We start from the raw sequence: 18669 nt of genomic DNA on the forward strand, positions 1-18669 counted from the left end.
ACCATGAAAATTTTCTATTAATTGTATTAAAACATGTATTTTTGTTAATCCTCACTGGAGGACATTTTTCCATTGATTTTTAGAGAGAGAAATGTATCTATTGGTTGCTTCCCACACATGCCCTGCCCAGGGATCAAACCTGCAACCCTTTATAAAAGTGTTTAATATTATGTAATCAAATGTATAGTTTGTTCCTATAGGATTCCTTCATTGGTCCATGGGCCAAGCTCTAACAAGTTAGCACACCGGTTAGGGCTATTAATTGTATTTTTTAAAAAACAATTGGAGAACTTTCCTTGTCATATATGAGTTGATTTAATTATACTCCATTTTGAACAGTGTTCAATGATATTTATATACCATGAACTAATGAACAGTTTTGCTGCTAGTGAACATTTTGTCTGTAAGGTTTTTAAAAAGTATAAAAATGCATTTTTCTTTGCACATAGATTTTTGAAAGATATCTTAAGGAAGCATTTCTGAGTTTATAATTATGTATATAATTATGTACATTTAAAATAAGTGTTGTAGCAGTTAATATTTGATAATGTTCATAGATATTACCAAATATATAAAATGTATCTAAAATGTATCTATTTTTCTTCCTTTGCATTTTGTAGTCTGGAGGAGGAAAAATAAGTATTTGGTTTTACTTTCCAAATAGCATGAGAGATTAGAGTAATTTTTATGTATCATTTTGTGATTTGCCTTTTAATAAAATTTTCCAGTTATTTGTTGTTTATCTTATTTTACTCATTAAGATTTTTTTTTACAAATTCTCTTATATAGCTTTTAAATGTTTTCCCCAATCTATTACTAGGTTTTAATAAATTTGTTTCTGACATATTTTTTGTTTTAAAGAAGTGCTGTATATTATGTAATCAAATGCATTAGTCTATTCCTTTAGGATTCCTTCATCTTGTAACTTGTTAAATGGCTCTTCCTTATCCTAAATATGCTATTCCCATTGGCAGCAGTCAGGTAGATCATCCAAACAGAAAATCAATAAATATTTGCCTTGAATGACACTGTCAATATTTACAGAGCTTTCCACCCCAAAACAACAGAATATTATATTCGTCTCTAGTACAGATGGAACTTTCTCAAGGATAGACCATATGCTGGGGTACAAAACTAGTCTCAATAATTTTAAGAAGACTTAACCCAAACATATGCTCTAACCACAAAGTTATGAAACTGGAAATTAACTGCAAAAAGAAAGCTGGAGAAACCACAAATATGTGGAGATTAAACAACTTGCTACTGGATCAACAAGGAAATAAAAGAAGCAATCAAAAGATAGAGACAAATGAGAATGACAATATGACATATCAAACTATTGGATGCAGTAAAGCAGTACTGAAAGTGAAGTTTATGGTAAGTGTTACAGGCCTACCTCAAGAAAAATCTCAAACAATCTAATATTTCCCCTTAAAGAACTAGAAAATAACAAATGGACCCTAAAAGTCAGTAGAAGGAAATAAAAATGAGAGCAGAATAAAATGTAATAGAGACAATAGAAAACAATTAATGAAACAAATTGGTTTTTTGATAAAATAAATAAAATTGACAAATGAGAAAAGACTCTAATAAATAAAATCAGAAGTGAAAGAGAAGTTGTATGGACGGAAATAGAAAGGTTTATATAAGAATACTATGGAAGGCTATATGCCAAATAACTTAGAAGAAATGGGTAATTCTTAGGAAGATACAACCTTTGTAGACAGAACCATGAAAATTGGAAAACACAAATAGATTGATCAAACTAAGGAAATTAAAACAGTCATCAGAAACCTTCCAGAAAACAAATGCCCAATACCAGATGGCTTTACTGATGAATTCTACCAAATATTTAAAGTAGAAAACTTTCAAAATCTTCTACCAGTAAAAATTGAAGAAAAGGGAATACTTCCTAAAACTGGTAAGGTCAACACACAAAAAAAGAAAATTACAGGCTTATATCTCCCATAAACTTAGATGCAAAAGTCTTAAATAAAATACCAGCAAATTGAATACAACAATAAATTGAAAAAGATGGAATATCACAATCAAGTGGAGTTCATCTCAGGATGGTTCAACATATGCAAATCAATCAATGTAATATGCCACATTATCAAAAGATAAAATCATATCAATAGATGCAGAAAAAGCATTTGACAAGACACAGCATCCATGTATACAAGGAAACTATCTCAACCTAATTAAGACCATATATGACAAACCCTCAGCTAACATCATACTCACTGGTGAAAACTGATAGGTAAACAGTGATAAGACTGTAACAGGGAGCCATACTACATACACATAACTAAATGTGCTTATTTAAAAGGAAGACAACACTTTTTCTTAGGTAATGGTACAATGGACTCTGCTTTTCCTTTCAAGACTTTTAAAAGAAAAATAATTAAAGAAATGGTCATTGAAGAAAAATACCTAGGGCCTAATATAAAATGAGCTAGTGGTAGGAAAACACAATCTATGTAGAAAAAAAAGTCAAATCTCAAAATGGTCATGAAAAATAATAGCGCCAGTTGGGAAGGATAAACATGAGTATGTTGTTCAGAGGAAACAAAATATATTTTACCCTCAAATATTTCTGTTTATTAAATTTGAATATTCTACTACTAGATATTGAATACCTTATTCGCCACTCAAAGAGAAATTACTCGAAAATAGATATCCAAGGATTTCTTTCCTTCACTCAGTTTGGCTTTTGGTATTGACAAAACAAAGATGTACATCATAAGGAAGACATTATGATTTTATAAACTAAGATTAAATAAATAATATTTATAAAGTTCTTAGAAAATAGTCTAGTACAAAGTAAGAAGTGTTTAAACATAGGTTATATAAATACTTTACTTTTGAGTAGTTTGACATTCTTGGGAACATTCTTTTTCTTATGCTTTAGATAGAACAACCTAGAAAGGTACAAAGCAAATAACTTATTTTGTTTCATTAGACTCAAAATAATAAAAATGGGTATATTGCAATTTTAATTAAAGAATAGGCACACTATCTTTAAAGTTACGTAAATTACCAGCAACATAAATTGCAAAGAATGTGTGTAGCTATTTATTCTGTTTACTAAAAAATGTATAGTTCACATGGCAACTACCAAATCTCATAGTGCGTGTGCTACCTCTATATGATTATTTTTTTGTAATGAAGACATAAGTAATCAAAAAAAAAAAAAAGGAGGAGGAAGATGATGATGATACCTGTCGGAATATACATTCATGTGACCACTGCAGAACATGGCCAGGGTTGTTCTCTAGTAGTCACAAATGTACACATGTGAAAAATTACATAGGCTACACACCCAAAGTATATTTAAAATGGGTGAAACCTGAATAAACAAGTGGATTGTATCAATGTCAATATTCTCCTTGTGATATTGTATGGGGGAAACTGAGCAAATGGTATGTGGGATCTTTCTGTGTTATTTCTACAACTGTATGTGAATCTGTAGTTATCACAAAATAAAAGGTCAAAATTATTCATCAAAATGTTCTAAAAGAAAAGTTAATACTTGTCACACAAACATAACTGAAAATTCCTGAATCCTTGAAATGAAATCTAGAGGCTATCTAAACAAAATATGGGTTTATCAATGACTGTAAGAGCAATGGGAGAGTGAAACAGATTTTCAAATCAAGACCTAGTAATTACTAACCTCCTCAATGATCCCATTTGCTAGAGTAAGCTTTTTTTTTTTTTTTTAAATCTCAGTAGAATGACCCAAAAGGTTCAGTCTAGGATGAAGAGGTTAGGGTGAATTAGTTAAGACTTTCATAAAGCAGGCTAATGACCAGTTAAATTCTGTAAGAGGAGATATTTACTTCACCTTCCATGCAGCATTAGTTTGATTATTTGACTCTCCAGTCAATTAGTTAAAAAAAAAAAAACCTATTCAGTAAAAGTCTATTAAATCAGTTGTGCATATAAATGGAATGGATAAAAAATCCAGTTGCCAACAGAAAAGTGATTAATTAGGGTTCTATTTTCATTGCAGTTATTATTTTTTTTCATTTTGAGGAAGTCTATAAAGTGTTTGGAAAGTGATAAAATGATGAGTTTCCATGAGAAAATTTTTAAAATATGCATATCATCACATCTATGGGAGTACTACAGGAAAGCAGATGCCTGTTAAATATAAATGTTTTACCCTTCAGACTTGATCAAAGCTGAAGTGAGCTCTCTTTTGAAGATAGTATGCTCTCTTTTTCTGAATGTTTAATCACAGGTGCAAGTGTTAAAATCATAGCAATAATATAAACTTGGCCTGGAAGAATTACAAATTGCTTTAAATATGTTGATTATATCAAATATTCTTTCTAATTGATGTATTTTAAAAAGAGAACTTCATAGCTGGATGGACTAAGTAATCATCTATTAATTCTAGCCACAAACTGCATTTGAAAATGGGGAAAAAGAGGCCCAGCTATATTAGTGTTACAACTCAAAACGGAGTTCTTCCCTTTTATGAATTATATAACATTTTAAAGAATGTCTTTACCTAGGTTACCTCATTTGATTTTTATGACATACCTGGGAAGTAGTCAAATTATAAGTAAATCAGTATTCTGACTCCCAATTATACTGTTTAGGAAAAGAAGACTTAAGAATTAGTGACTTATAGAATGTATCACAGTAATGCTAGCAGAACCAGTGTATAATACTTTATGGTAGCACTATTGCTTCCCATAATAAGCAGTGCTGTAAGCTCATGATTGGCAGCATAATGGATCCCCACATGTGTCCACTTCTAGTTTTTAGAATCTGTGGATATATCTTACATGGCAAAAGAGATTTTGTAAACTTGATTACACTAAGGATATTGAAATGGGAAATTATATCTAAATAGGAATAGGGTTAATGTAATTACAAGGAAAAAAGGGAGACAGAAAAGTCAGAATAAGAAGATGTGGTTAACTGAAGCATGAAACTATCACCACAATCTATGCCATAAACATATCCATCATTTCCAAAAGTTTCCTCCTGTCATTATTATTATTATTAGTAACATTTGTGATAAGAACACTAAACATAAGATCTACCATCTTAGCAAATTTTTAAGTATACAATACAATATTGTTAACTATAGGCACTATGCTATACAACAGATCTGTGGGACTTACTCATCTTGTCAAACTGAACCCCTTTGACTAATACCTCCCTTTTTTCCCAAGGAAGTGTTTATTCTTAAGCCACAAGCTATACACATATTCCAGCGTCTAGAGAATAGCCCATTGTTAAATTACTATATCTGTTTCATGCTGTTTACCTTCACTTGTCTTCTATGCTTTTTATGAGCTCATTAACTAACATTTAAATAGTCTTACAACTATCCACTTGCCTACTCATCCAGAACTTATTATTTATGTTGAGAGAATAATGAAGTCTCTGGTTCATTGATATTATGATTAATAAAACCTTAAGAAGTTAAGAAGATTACAATAATTTAAAGATAGCACTGTATAGCAATTTTTTTTGCAATGTACATATCAACATTTTTTTAGGTTATATTTTATCTTTTTTTTAGTGACAAGACTTAGGAAACTTTAGATGAATGAATATACAAAAAATCCTTTATTTAGAGTCATTTTTCTAATTTTTATGCTCCTAGATTAACAGGATTAAATTTTATAATTTTCAATTACCCTACGTTCATGGGATTCATGTCACTAATTCTGATTATATGGTCAAGAGTATTAGTATGTTAGTGTCAGGACTATCTATATATATAAAAGCCTAAATGACCGTTCAACCAGTAGCTATGGCACACACTGGCCATCAGGAGGCAGACACTCAGACTGGTAGGTTAGCTTTCTGCTGGGGTCCGGTGGATTGGGACTGGGGAGATGGGCTGGACATGCCCTAGAGCCCTCCCACAGTCCCTCCCTGGCCCCGATTGTGCACCGGTGTGGTCCCTCAACCTGGCCTGCACTCTCTCACATTCCGGACCCCTCAGAATGCAGGCCAGGCCAAGGGACCCCACCGGTGCACGAATCCATGCACCGGGCCTCTAGTATAATAATAATACTTCACATTGGGGAAAAATCTTTAAAAAGTTTATTTTGAAGTGTATGGCAAATCAAATTGACTTTAGAAAGTATTATTTAGTGCTATCATAGGAAAGACAATGATAAAATCACTTAGTGTTAAGCAAATGTAAGCCCACTACCTAGTGAATAATCTTGGCATTCCAATTTGTAAGTTTACTATATTCATAATAATTAAACTTATAATGCTGAGAGAGATGATCTCTAAATTGAACATGACATAGTAATCCATGTGTCCCAAAAGCATAGAAATATATATTGAGTATAAAACCCTTAATGCACATTTTTAACTCACTAATCAACAAGTTATTTGTAATATTTTATTTTAAACAAAATAAAATTTTAAAAAAAGTTATTTCAATGTACATAGGCAATTAAGGAAAATGTTTATCAGAACAATTTGAGTTAAATAGATGCAGCAATTAAGTAGATATAAAACAGTATGTCCTTCAACCAGATCCACTCAAATTAACATCTAAAATTTTTAATTTTCAAATGAGAATATAGCTCACATAAATTTGATTACCTAGTCATGTAAGTTGCTAACTCCAAATGCCACATTAGTCAAGACATAAAATTTAAAACCTAGTTATATAACTTTTACCCCTCCAAAAGAATTAAATATTTTAGCTATAAAGTTTAAGTGTGTGTGTGTGTATATATAATTTATTAGTTATATTAAAAGGTTTAAAAATATATTATGTAGTTTACTTAAACCATTTTTTGCAACCTCTCTCCCTGTTGCATAATATGGAAGACAAGCAAGTTATTAAGCACATATTTTAGTTTACATTCAGACAAACAAGAATATATGACTCAATAGGACATTCACTTTTTTTTTTTGGAAGAGGTAGACATCAGTAATCAATGATAACATTCATAAATATTTATGCCCCCAATATAGACTTAAAGAAATAGAAAGCACTAAATAATAGGACACTTAATATCCTATTACATCAATGAGTAGTTCATGCAGACAGAAAATAAAAAAGAAAACATTAGCCTTAAAACATAAGATAAACCAGATGGATTTAAGAGGTATGTGCCAATCGTACCATTCGAAAGCAATAGACTACGCATTCTTCTCAAATGCACACGGAACATTCTCCAGGACAGATCATATAATTAGTCCACAAAATAAGTCTTAACAAATATAAGAAGATTGAAATACAAGCATTTTCCAATCATAGTGGTATAAAACTGGTAAATTCACAAAAAATTTGGAGATTAAATAACATGCTACTGAACAACTGATGAGCCAAAGAAGGAATCATATGAGAAATAAAAAAAAAATACCTTGAGACATACAAAAAGTTATGGAGTGCAGCCAAAGTAGTTCTAAGAAAGAGGTTTATAGCAATAAATGCTGAACTAAAGAAATACGAAAATCTCAAAAAATTAACTTTGCAACTCAAGAAATTAGAATAAGAAAAACAAATAAAGCCCAAAATTAGTAGAAGGAAGGAAATAAATTATAAACAAAAATTGACAAACCTGTAGTTAGCCTCACCATAAAAAGAGATATGATTCAAATAAATTTAGAAAGATGTTACAACTGATAATACAAAATTGCAAAGGATCATAAGAGATTAAGAACAATTATATGCCAACAAATTGGACCATGTAAATTCCTAGAAACATACAACCTACCCAAGACTAAATTATGAATAAATAGAAAATCTTAACAGAACAATTAATACTAAGGAGATTGAATCAGTAATCAAAACCCTCCTGATAAACCAATGTCCAGGACCAGATGTCTTTACTGGTGAATTCTACCAAACACGTAAAGAAGAATTCACAACAATCTCTCTCAAAATCCTCCTTTCTCAAAATAGAAGAGGGAACACTTCCAAACTTATGAAGCCAGCATTATGCTAAAAGCAAAAGTAGAGTAGGATGACAAGAAAATAAAATTGCTGGCCAATATGCTTAATGAACATAAATGTAAAAATCCTCAACAAAATATTAACAAAGATAATTTAACAGTACATTAAAAGAATCATACACCACGGTCAAGTAGGATTTTTTCCAAGGATTCAAGGGATCTTGCTAATCGGTCAATATGATAAGCCACATGAGTAAAATGGATAAAAATCATATGGTAGACTCATTCGATGCAGAAAATTCAAACATTTGTGACTTAAAAAATCTCAAAAAGTAGATATAGAGGTAAGTACCTGAACATAATAAAGGCCATATATGACAGACAAGCCCTCAGCTGAAACATCATATGCAATAGTGAAAAGCTATTTCTTTAAAAAAAATATATATATATATATATATATATATATATATATATATATATATCTTTATTGATTTCAGAGGAGGAAGGGAGAGGGAAAGAGAGAAAGATCAATGATAAGAGAGAATCATTGATTGGCTGCCTCCTGCACATCCCCCACTGGAGATCAAGCCCACAACCCAGGCATGTGCCCTTGACCAAAATCGAACCTGGGACATTTCAGTCCGCAGGCTGATGCTCTATCCCACTGAGCTAAACCAGCCAGGATGAAAAACTATTTCTTGAATATCAAACAAAAAAGGATGACCACTTTCACCACTTCTATTTAATACAGTATTGTTAAGTCTTAGAACAACTAGGCAACAAAAATAAATAAAAGGCATCCAAATTGGATTGGAAGAAGTAGAACTGTCACTATTTTCAGATGATGTATTATATGTAGAAAATTCTAAAGATTCCACCCAAATACTGTTAGAAATAATTAATTAAATAAAGTTATAGGAAACAAAATCAACACTCAAAATTCTGTTGCATTTCTATACACTAATAGTGAACTTTCAGAAACAGAAATTAAGAAAAATATCTCATTTACACTGCCTCAAAAGTAAAATAAATTTAATCAAAGAAGTGAAAGATCTATACAATCTATCTTCTATATATATAAAAGGCTAATATGCTAAGTGTCCCTCTGCCCATCAGACCTGTCACTATGACACACACTGACCATCAGGGGGCAGACGCGCAATGCAGGAGCTGCTGAGCTGCAGTGACTTGGCAGCGGTGGTTCTCAAGTGACACACCCTGAAACCAGAGAGGAGGGAGCCCGATTCCACCTTCAGCCATGGGTTATGTTGTGCCTGGGGTACTGTTGGCCCTGAATATGGTTCACTGCACACTTGCATTTGCATTCCACACCCTGTATGACAGCAACTTTGCAGAGTGCCCTCTTGCACTCTGGGACCCCTCGGGGGATGTCGGAGAGCCTGTTTCTGCCTGATCCCTGCAGGCCAGGCTGAGGGACCTCACCTGCCAGAGGGACCCCACTCACGGCGCTGCCCCAGGTGCAGTGGTCAGGGAGGGACCACGGGAGGTTGTCTCCAGGGCATGTCCGGCCAATCTCACCCAGTCCCACCGCATCAGCCATCTCCTAATTAATTTCCTTTCAATGGGCATGAATCTGTGCACCAAGTCACTAGTGATTATAATAATACATTGACTGATAAAATAGACACAAATGAATTGAAAGATATTGCAGACTGACAGACTGATTGTTAAAATGTCCATACTACTCAAAATGACATACAAATTCAGTGCAATTCCTATGAAAATTCCAATGGAATTTTTCATAGAAATAGAATGAACAGTTCTAAAATTTGTGTGTAATGCAAAAGCCCCTGATTAACCAAAGGAATCTTGAGAAAGAAGAATAAAGTTGGAGGCATCATGCTCCCTGATTTCAAACTATATTATAAGGCTACGTAATCAAAACTATATTATGGTATTGGCATTAAAATAGACACATACATCAGTGGAATCACTTACAGAGCCCAGAAACAACCTGTGACTATGTGATCAATTAATTTACTTCAATAAATGGTATTGAGAAAATTGGAACAGCCACATACAAAATAATAAAATAGGACCACTATTTGTACCATACATAAAAATTAAAATGGATTAAAAGGTTGAATGTAAGACCTGAAACCAGAAAACTCCTAGAGGAAACATAGATGGTAAGCTCCCCAACTTCAGTCTTAGCAATACATTTTTTTTTTAAATTTAACACCAAAAGCAAAGGCAACTAAATAAAAAATGTGAGACTATATCAAACTATAAAGCTTGATAGAGCAAAAAGAAACCCCCCCGCCAAAAAAAAGTCAGCCCACTAAACATTTGAAAATATTTTCAAATCATATATCTGATAAGAGACTAATATCCAAAATATATAAAGAACTCATACAACTCATTTGCAAAAAGACAAATGATCTAATTAAAAAATGGGTCAAGGATCTGAATAAATATTTTTCCATAAAGACATACAAATACCCGGCATATACATGCAAAGGTGCTCAACATCACCAATCATTAGACAAATGCAAATCTAAACCACAATGCAATCGCACCTCACATCTGTTAGATTGCTATTATAAAAAGACAAGAAATAACAAGTGTTGGCGAGGATGTAGAGAAAACTGAATCCTTGGGTATTATTGGTGGGAATGTAAATTGGTGCACCCACTATGGGAAAACAGAGGTTTCATAAAAAATAAAATGTAGAACTACCATGTGATTCAGCAACTCCAGTTATGAATGTTTATCTGAAAAAAAATGAATATACTAATTCAAAAGCATAGATGCACCCATGTTCACTGCATCATCCTATCTAATAAAAGAGTAATATGCAAATTGACCATCACTCCAACACACAAGATGGCTGCCCCCATGTGGACACAAGATGGCCGCCACAAGATGGCCAGCAGGGGAGGGGTGATGGGAGGGACCAGGCCTGAAAGGAAGGGCAGTTGTGGGTGATCAGGCCAGCAGGGGAGGGCAGTTGGGGGCAATCAAGCCTGCAGGGGAGGGCAGTTAGGGGTGACCAGGCCAGCAGAGGAGGGAAATTGGGGGCAACCAGGCCTGCAGGGAAGGGCAGTTCGGGGGGACCCAGGCTTGCAGGGGAGAGCAGTTGGGGGGGACCTGGCTGGCAGGGGAGGGCAGTTAGGGGTGACCAGGTCTGCAGGGGAGGGCAGTTAGGGGCAAACAGGCTGGCAGGGGAGCAGTTAGGAATCAATCAGGCTGGCAGGGGAGTGGTTAGTGGGTGATCAGGCTGGCAGGCAGAAGCGGTTAGGGGCAATCAGGAAGGCAGACAGGCGAGCAGTTGGGAGCCAGCAGTCTTGGATTGTGAGAGGGATGTCTGACTGCCCGTTTAGGGGGATCTAAACGGGCAGTCGGACATCCCTCAAGGGGTCCCAGATTGGAGAGGGTGCAGGCTGGGCTGAGGGACACACACCCCCGTGCACGAATTTCATGCACCGGGCCTCTAGTTATTTATAATAGCCATGACATAGAAACAACCAAAATTTCCATCAGTTGATGAATGTATAAAGAAAATGTGATATACTAGTATGTATGTAGATATATACATGCATTTATGTACAGAAATATTATTCAGCCATAAAACTAATGAAATCTTGCCATTTGCAAAAACATGTATGATCCTCAAGTGCATTATGCTAAGTGAAGTAAGCCAGACAGCAAAAGCTAAGTACTATATGTGGAAGCTAAAACAAACAAACAAACAAACAAAAAACAGAAAACAAGTGCTAGTTTTATTTAAAATGTACTCTTCCTGTTAGAATATATGTTATTTAATAAGTTGTTTATATAAGACAGTGAATGAAATGTGTAGCTCTACTAGATAGGAGGGTATTTTAATGAGTACCTCATATTGTGATCAAAATGAGTAGTCACTACCAGATACTACTTCTAAGATCACTCTTTGAATAGCTTCAAAAGTGTGAGCACCTCTATCCCTAATTTAGAATACACAAACAAATCTTACCACTTTTCCTCCATGTGGCATAACTTGCCACAATATTTATATCAAAGGTCATCCACAGTAATGATGTAAGCTACAACCTTTCCTTGTAACGCTAAGAGATATTACAATATAGCCTCACTGCTAGGCTCTCTCAACAAGGTTTCCAATCTATATTTACAGATGGATTAAGCTTTCCCATATATCAAATGGGCTGTAGCCTGTCAGGGTATTATGCAAAAGTCCCCATAATCCAGAAAACCAGCTAGTAATCTATAATATACTAGAGGCCTGGTTCATGAATTCATGCACAGGTGGGGTCCCTCGGCCTGGCTGGTGATTGGGGCTGGCCGGTCCCCATTGGGGCAGATCGGGGGCCAGCCAGCCAGCCAGGGGGAGGGACTGCGGGAGGTTGGCTGGCCACGGGAGGTTGGCTGTGGGAGCACATTGACCACCAGGGGGCAGCTCCTGCATTGAGCATCTGCCCCCTGGTGGTCAGTGCATCATCATAGTGACTGGTTGACCAGTCATTTGGTTGACCGGTTGTAAGGGTCGCTTAGGCTTTTATATATATAGATAGTAAACTCTCCTTTCATCAACTCATAACTTCTCCATTTACTTTCCAGATCCCAAGGATTTTCACTATCCAAACTCCAGAGAAGAATTCCTTCCACACAGTGTTCATGGCCATCTCAGCCCTTTAATCTCTCCCCACTACATCCATCCTTTCTCACTTGCCCAAGTTTCTAGAGTAAGAAGCACTTTTTGTTTTCAGAACCTTTCTATCTAGAATACACTAGATTATTTCTGTTGTTTCTATTCCTTTATTTTCCCCAAATTGCACAGCAAAAATTCCTAGTGATAGGCCCCTTCTCTTAAGATTAAAGAGATAAAACAGTAAGTGAAAAAGCGGAACTCTTTAGAAGATAAGCAAAGGGGAAAGGGTGAAAAACTAATGTTAAAATATGTGTTTCTATGAATGCATTTTTGCTCTTGTTCACTAGAGCTGGACTTGAATGAAACAGAGATAGTCATTTGGAGAGCCATGGTGACGGAAGGGCACAGAAAGCACCACTCTTTGGGGCCCAGTAGGAACACATTCTGCTTAGGACAAGTGCCAGGTTACTGACCTCAGGAACACACTATTATAACTCACTATCCATTAACACATGAAAGCAAAGCAGAGCAGCAATAAAAGATCAATTAATTCATTGATTTTGACATTAAGTCTCCTAGTGGCAACATGGCACAAAGGAAAGGCCAGGGCTTTGGAGCCATAAAGATTTGGTTTTGAATCTGGTTTCTTCCCCTTTATTAGTCATTTAGCTCCGCCAAGTTTCTTTGATTATTGCTTCTCATATATGGGGTGATAATATTATACATGTGTGACAGCTCTTAGTTTGACAGATGATGCTTATTCAGCACCTAGCCATAGGATTGGCACTTTCTGCTCACCTGATGGATGGCACCAATCTTTTCTTAATTTATTTCCTTTTTGTTAGTTACCTATGTATGTATTATGTTTGTCTATTCATTTATTTACTATGTATATATTATGTTTATTCATTTATTTGCTATATGTTTTCTGCTAAAAAACATGGATACAGTAATAAAGAATATATTTTAGATTATGACTTATTAATTGAATTTATATCTTGTAAGAAATCCCAGATGTCTGAAATATGAAGAAAGACGGTTGCTGGTTAAAGATCACTAATAAAACATTACATGAACTCCTGCTTTAGTGTTCTTAAGAAACCGACAATGGGGCATATTAAACTTAAATAATGTGACTAAGGCAGAAATTTTCAACCTTTTTCATCTCATGGCACACATAAACTAATTACTAAAATTCTGCAGCACACCAGAAAACATTTTTTGCTGATCTGACAAAAAAGGATATACTTTTGATTCATTCACACCAGACAGGTATTGTTGTATTGGCTGTTGTTGTTGTTGTTGTTGTTTTTTTTTTTTTTTGACAATGTAAGGGAAAAGAGGTCAATTCCCCTGACTAGTCAGGTATTGCATGTTTTAAAAATTCTTGGGCAGCCCTGGATGGTTTGGCTCAGTGGATAGAGCGTTGGCCTGCAGACTCAATGGTCCCAGGTTCGATTTCAGTCAAAGGCACATGCCCGGGTTGTGGGCTCGATCCCCAGTGGGTGACGTGCAGGAGGCAGCCGATCAATGATTCTGTCTCATCGATGTTTTTCTCTCTCCCTCTCACTCTCTGAAATCAATAAATTATATATATATTTTTTAAAAATCTTGGGCAATTAATACTTTAAGACATTAACTAAATGTGCTATTTGGAGTCATAAGATGGAATTTTTATACAATAAATTCCAAAGGTTAGAAGCTCTCAGCCAACTAGAAGTTTCTGAGCAGGTGAACATGAGTAGTTCAAAGTCAAATTGAGCAACAAATATAAAATGAAACCTCCTATTTACATACCCATCTTTTATTAGACATGCATTTGCTAACATTACAGAAAATGATTGAATAATTTGTTAAACCAAAGGAGAAATTGCTTTTTAATAAGGATAGCCTGCTTACATTTTACTGGCTAAAATGTATTTTTCCTGTACTCCTAATAACCAAATGTATGAGTTGTCCATGTTCCACATCTCATTGTGAAGCTATTGTCACTATTTTCTTTACATCTCATGTTCAGTTGGTGAAGTGAACATCTCCAGTTTATAAAGGTATGTTATCTACTTTGCCAGGTAAATATTGAATGTGTTCATTAAAGTAGTTCTGTTGCCTGACTGGCATGGCTCGAAGGTTGAGCGTCGACCTGTGAACCAGGAGGTCATGGTTCTATTCCCGATCAGGGTACATGCCTGGGGTGCAGGCTCCAGTCGATCAATGATTATCTCTCATCATTGATGTTTCTATCTCTGTCTCCCTTTCCCTTCCTCTCTGAAATCAATTAAAATATATTTTAAAAAATAAAGTAAGTTTTGTTTTACAATTACAGAGGTATTTTTTTCCCCCTAGTGGTGCTTGAAGAAATATTTTTACTTGAACTCAAATTTTATTTTGGCTTTTATTTTTGTCTATCTTATACTGTTAGATTCTCACTTTTAAATTTAAGAAATGTTTCAGAAGAACTATTTGTGCCCTCAGGCAACCACTCATTGGCATTGTGTCATTACAGATTTGCATTCTCTAGAGTTTTACATAAATAGAATAATAAAATAAGCTTTTGTTTTAATATGGCTTCTTTCACTCAGAATACTTATTTTTATATCAGTCCATGTTGAAGGAATCAGTAAGTGTATATTGTTTTTGTTTGTTATTTCTTTTTAATGACTAATTAATATTCTATTATGTAGATATACTACATTGAAAGATATCTGATTTTTTTTTTTTGCTACTGTGAATAAAGCTGCCATGACAATTTGTATACAAATCTTTGTGCTTTTATTACTCATGAATAAATACCTAGAGTCTTAAAATACAGGAGCCAAAGATTGACAAAAATCTAGAGGAGAAAATAATATAGTTGAAAGATTTTATATATCATTTTCAATAATTGACAGAACACTATCAACTTGGCTTAATTGACATTTATGAAATAACCCACTTTAAGGAAGAATATACATTTTGTTCTTCAAGCACAGGGAACATTCTCCAAGATAGAACATTTGCTTAAACTTAAGGGATTGAAATGACACACAGTATATTCTCTAATCAAAGGGTTATTAAGTTATAAGTTAATAACAAAAGGATTTGGGAGATTCTCAAATATTTGGCAACCTACACTGCTCTAAATAACCAGAGAATATGTTTTGCACTGAATTAATGTAAAAATACAACGTATCAAACCTATGACATTAAGGAAAAGTGGGGCTTAGAGGGAAATTTATAGCTTCAAACTTTTAAAATATGAAAAATCTCATGTTAATAAACAAAACCTCCATTTTTAAAACTAAAATAAACACATACCTCTATAAAACAGATCAAATTGACCCAAACACAAAATGATAAAATAAGTGAAAAAATAATGAAATAAAAAGAGAAAAAGAAGAGAACAAATGTTGATTATTGGTAAGGATCATCAGAACTGATGTATCTTTAACTAGAGTGGCCCAGAAAAAGAGAGAAGGCAAAATTATCAAAATCATGAATAAAAGATGACATACTGGGGGCAGTTCCAAGATGGTAGTTTATAGAAGACCCTGAACTCCCAGAATGCTCTGCCTTGCAAGGCTATCATTCAGAACTGAAGGAGAGATAAAGAGTTTTATAAACAAAAACTGAAAGGAGCTTACTACCACTAAACCAGCTATATAAGAATTATTGAACGGTCTTCTTTATAAGAATATATATGTGTAATACCTTAATCAATAAAGAAAAAAAAGAATCACTGATAAAACAAATATATAGTGAAAACAATGAATTTGTCACTGAAACAGCTGGTATGAAGGTTAAAAGGCAAAAGCAGTGAAATTAAGTGTAACTACAATAATTAGGGAATTCACAAAACAGGAAAGATGTAAAATATGACAAAAAATAAAATGAAAGAAGAAATAAAAATGTAGCAATTTTAGAATGTATTTGAATTTAAAAGCCTATCTGTTTAAAATAGACTACTACATATCTATCTATATCAACACTATTACATATATATCGGCACTATAGACATATATGAACACTATAGATATATATCAACACTATATATATATATATATATATATATATATATATGAACATTATATGTTTATTGACTATATATATTGACACTATTCATATATCAACACTATATATATATACATATATATGTATATGTGTGTGTGTATATATATATATTTTTATATATATATATATATATATATATATATATATATATATATATATGATGTTGATAGGTGTTTGTCATGGTAACAACAAACCAAAAACCAGTATCTTATATAATAAAAGCCTAATATGCAAATTGACCAAACAGCAGAAGGACTGGCGGAACAACTGGTCACTATGATGCGCACTGACCACCCCAGGGCAGACACTCAATGCAGGAGCTGCCCCCAGCCTGCAGGTCCCAGGCCAGCCAAGGTGGATGTGAGCAGGGGCGCCCGATTGCCCCACTGGTTGCTCTGCAGAGGGAAACGACCAGTGGTGGCGGCAGCAGGGGGCAGGGCCGGCAAGTGGGCAGCACCAGGCCAGCCAAAGGGGGTGCCAGTGGGGGCTCCCCAATTGTCCTGCTGGTCGCCCCACAGATCGGCCCTGATCACCGGCCAGGCCTAAGGACCCTACCTGTGCACGAATTTTGTGCACCGGGCCTCTAGTAGATACATAAAAAATAAAGAGAAAGAGACTCAAATACAACACCAAAAAAATAATAATAAGCAAATCACAAAGGAGGAGACCAGAAACAAAAGAAACTACAAAAAAAATTAACAAAATGGCAATAAGTACATACTTATTAATAATTACTTGAAATGAAAATGGACTAAACGCTACAAACAAAAGACACAGGGTGACTGAGTGGTTAAAAAAACAAGACTCATCTATATGCTACCTACTTGAGATTCACTTTGGATATAAAGACACACATAGACTGAAAGTGAAGGGATGGAAAAAAAATCAGTTCATGCCAATGGAAACCAAAAGAAAGCTGTGGGAGCTACACTTGTATCAGACAAAATAGACTAAAACAACTTTGTATGATGAGATCCCCTTCCCCCTCTCCATCACAGCCAGAGGATAGGCATGTGACCAGCCTCTCTCTGGACTTGGAATGCTGAGTCGGAATAAAATTCTTTTGAGGGCGTGCAAGACTATCTCAAGAACAGAAGTGTGTGAGCCAGATCATTTCCACAGTGTGACCTTAATTGTGGCTTCTGTAGCCCAGAGGGCTCTTGCCCACTCTGTAAGCCTGTTTCTCAAGCTTCCCATTAATTCTCTTCACCTTGATATCCTTCCAGCGCTGCCCCTTCCTTGTCTTCCTTTTTCTGTTTAAAGAAGAACTGTGTTGTTTTCTGCTGCTTATAAAAAAGAACCCTGGCTTAAGCTGATCACTCTGGATCCTGGGAGAAAAGAGAATTCCATCTAGATAATTCACTGGATGAGGTTTTAATGAAGTGAGAAGTTACGGAGGTGTGAGAAGGGTCAGAGAGACCAATAAATTGTGTTGAGACTCTCAGAGATTAGCACCATTACCTCTAGGCCTGAAGGAGAAAGAGGAGAAAATGGTATTACTGGAGGCCAGGAAGGAAGAAGGGACTGCTCAGTGCTGAGCAGAGATGGGAATACTCCAACTTTTTCCTCCTCTACCCCCCAACACTTCTGTCTGTGCCTCCCATTGGCTGAACTCTTCCAGAAACCTGTTGATAAGGAAGAGTGGGTGAAGCAGTATGCATGGGGTAAGCCTCCCAGGGCGCAGCCTGCAGAGAGGAGGACAGAATATGGATCTGAGTCAGTGGGTGTCAGAAATCAAATGAAATAAGCAACACAATAATAATATTTCACTTAATAATTAATTATGGACATAAAATATCCTAACATTGTCATCCATGCTTATGTTACTGTTTGTAATTTTTATGTACCAAAAGTTGTGACAGAACATTTTCTGAAATCGATACCAAGAAGAAATTGAAAGCAGCTTTGTAATTTATTACCATTAAATTTTATTTTGACACCCAATTAAAAAAATAGACTAAAACACACCCAATACAGAAGATCACTGTGCTGTAATTCAAGTGTGACTTTAGTTCCTTACTCTTAGCCCTCCTCTGAGCAGGTAAAAAGGCTGCAAACTAGAACCACTATTCTCAGAGAAAGGTTAATCCTAATGAAGGCCTACCTACAGAAACTAGGCA

Source organism: Eptesicus fuscus, chromosome 4 (genome assembly GCF_027574615.1).
Source record: "Eptesicus fuscus isolate TK198812 chromosome 4, DD_ASM_mEF_20220401, whole genome shotgun sequence".
In the NCBI taxonomy this organism is placed as follows: domain Eukaryota; kingdom Metazoa; phylum Chordata; class Mammalia; order Chiroptera; family Vespertilionidae; genus Eptesicus; species Eptesicus fuscus.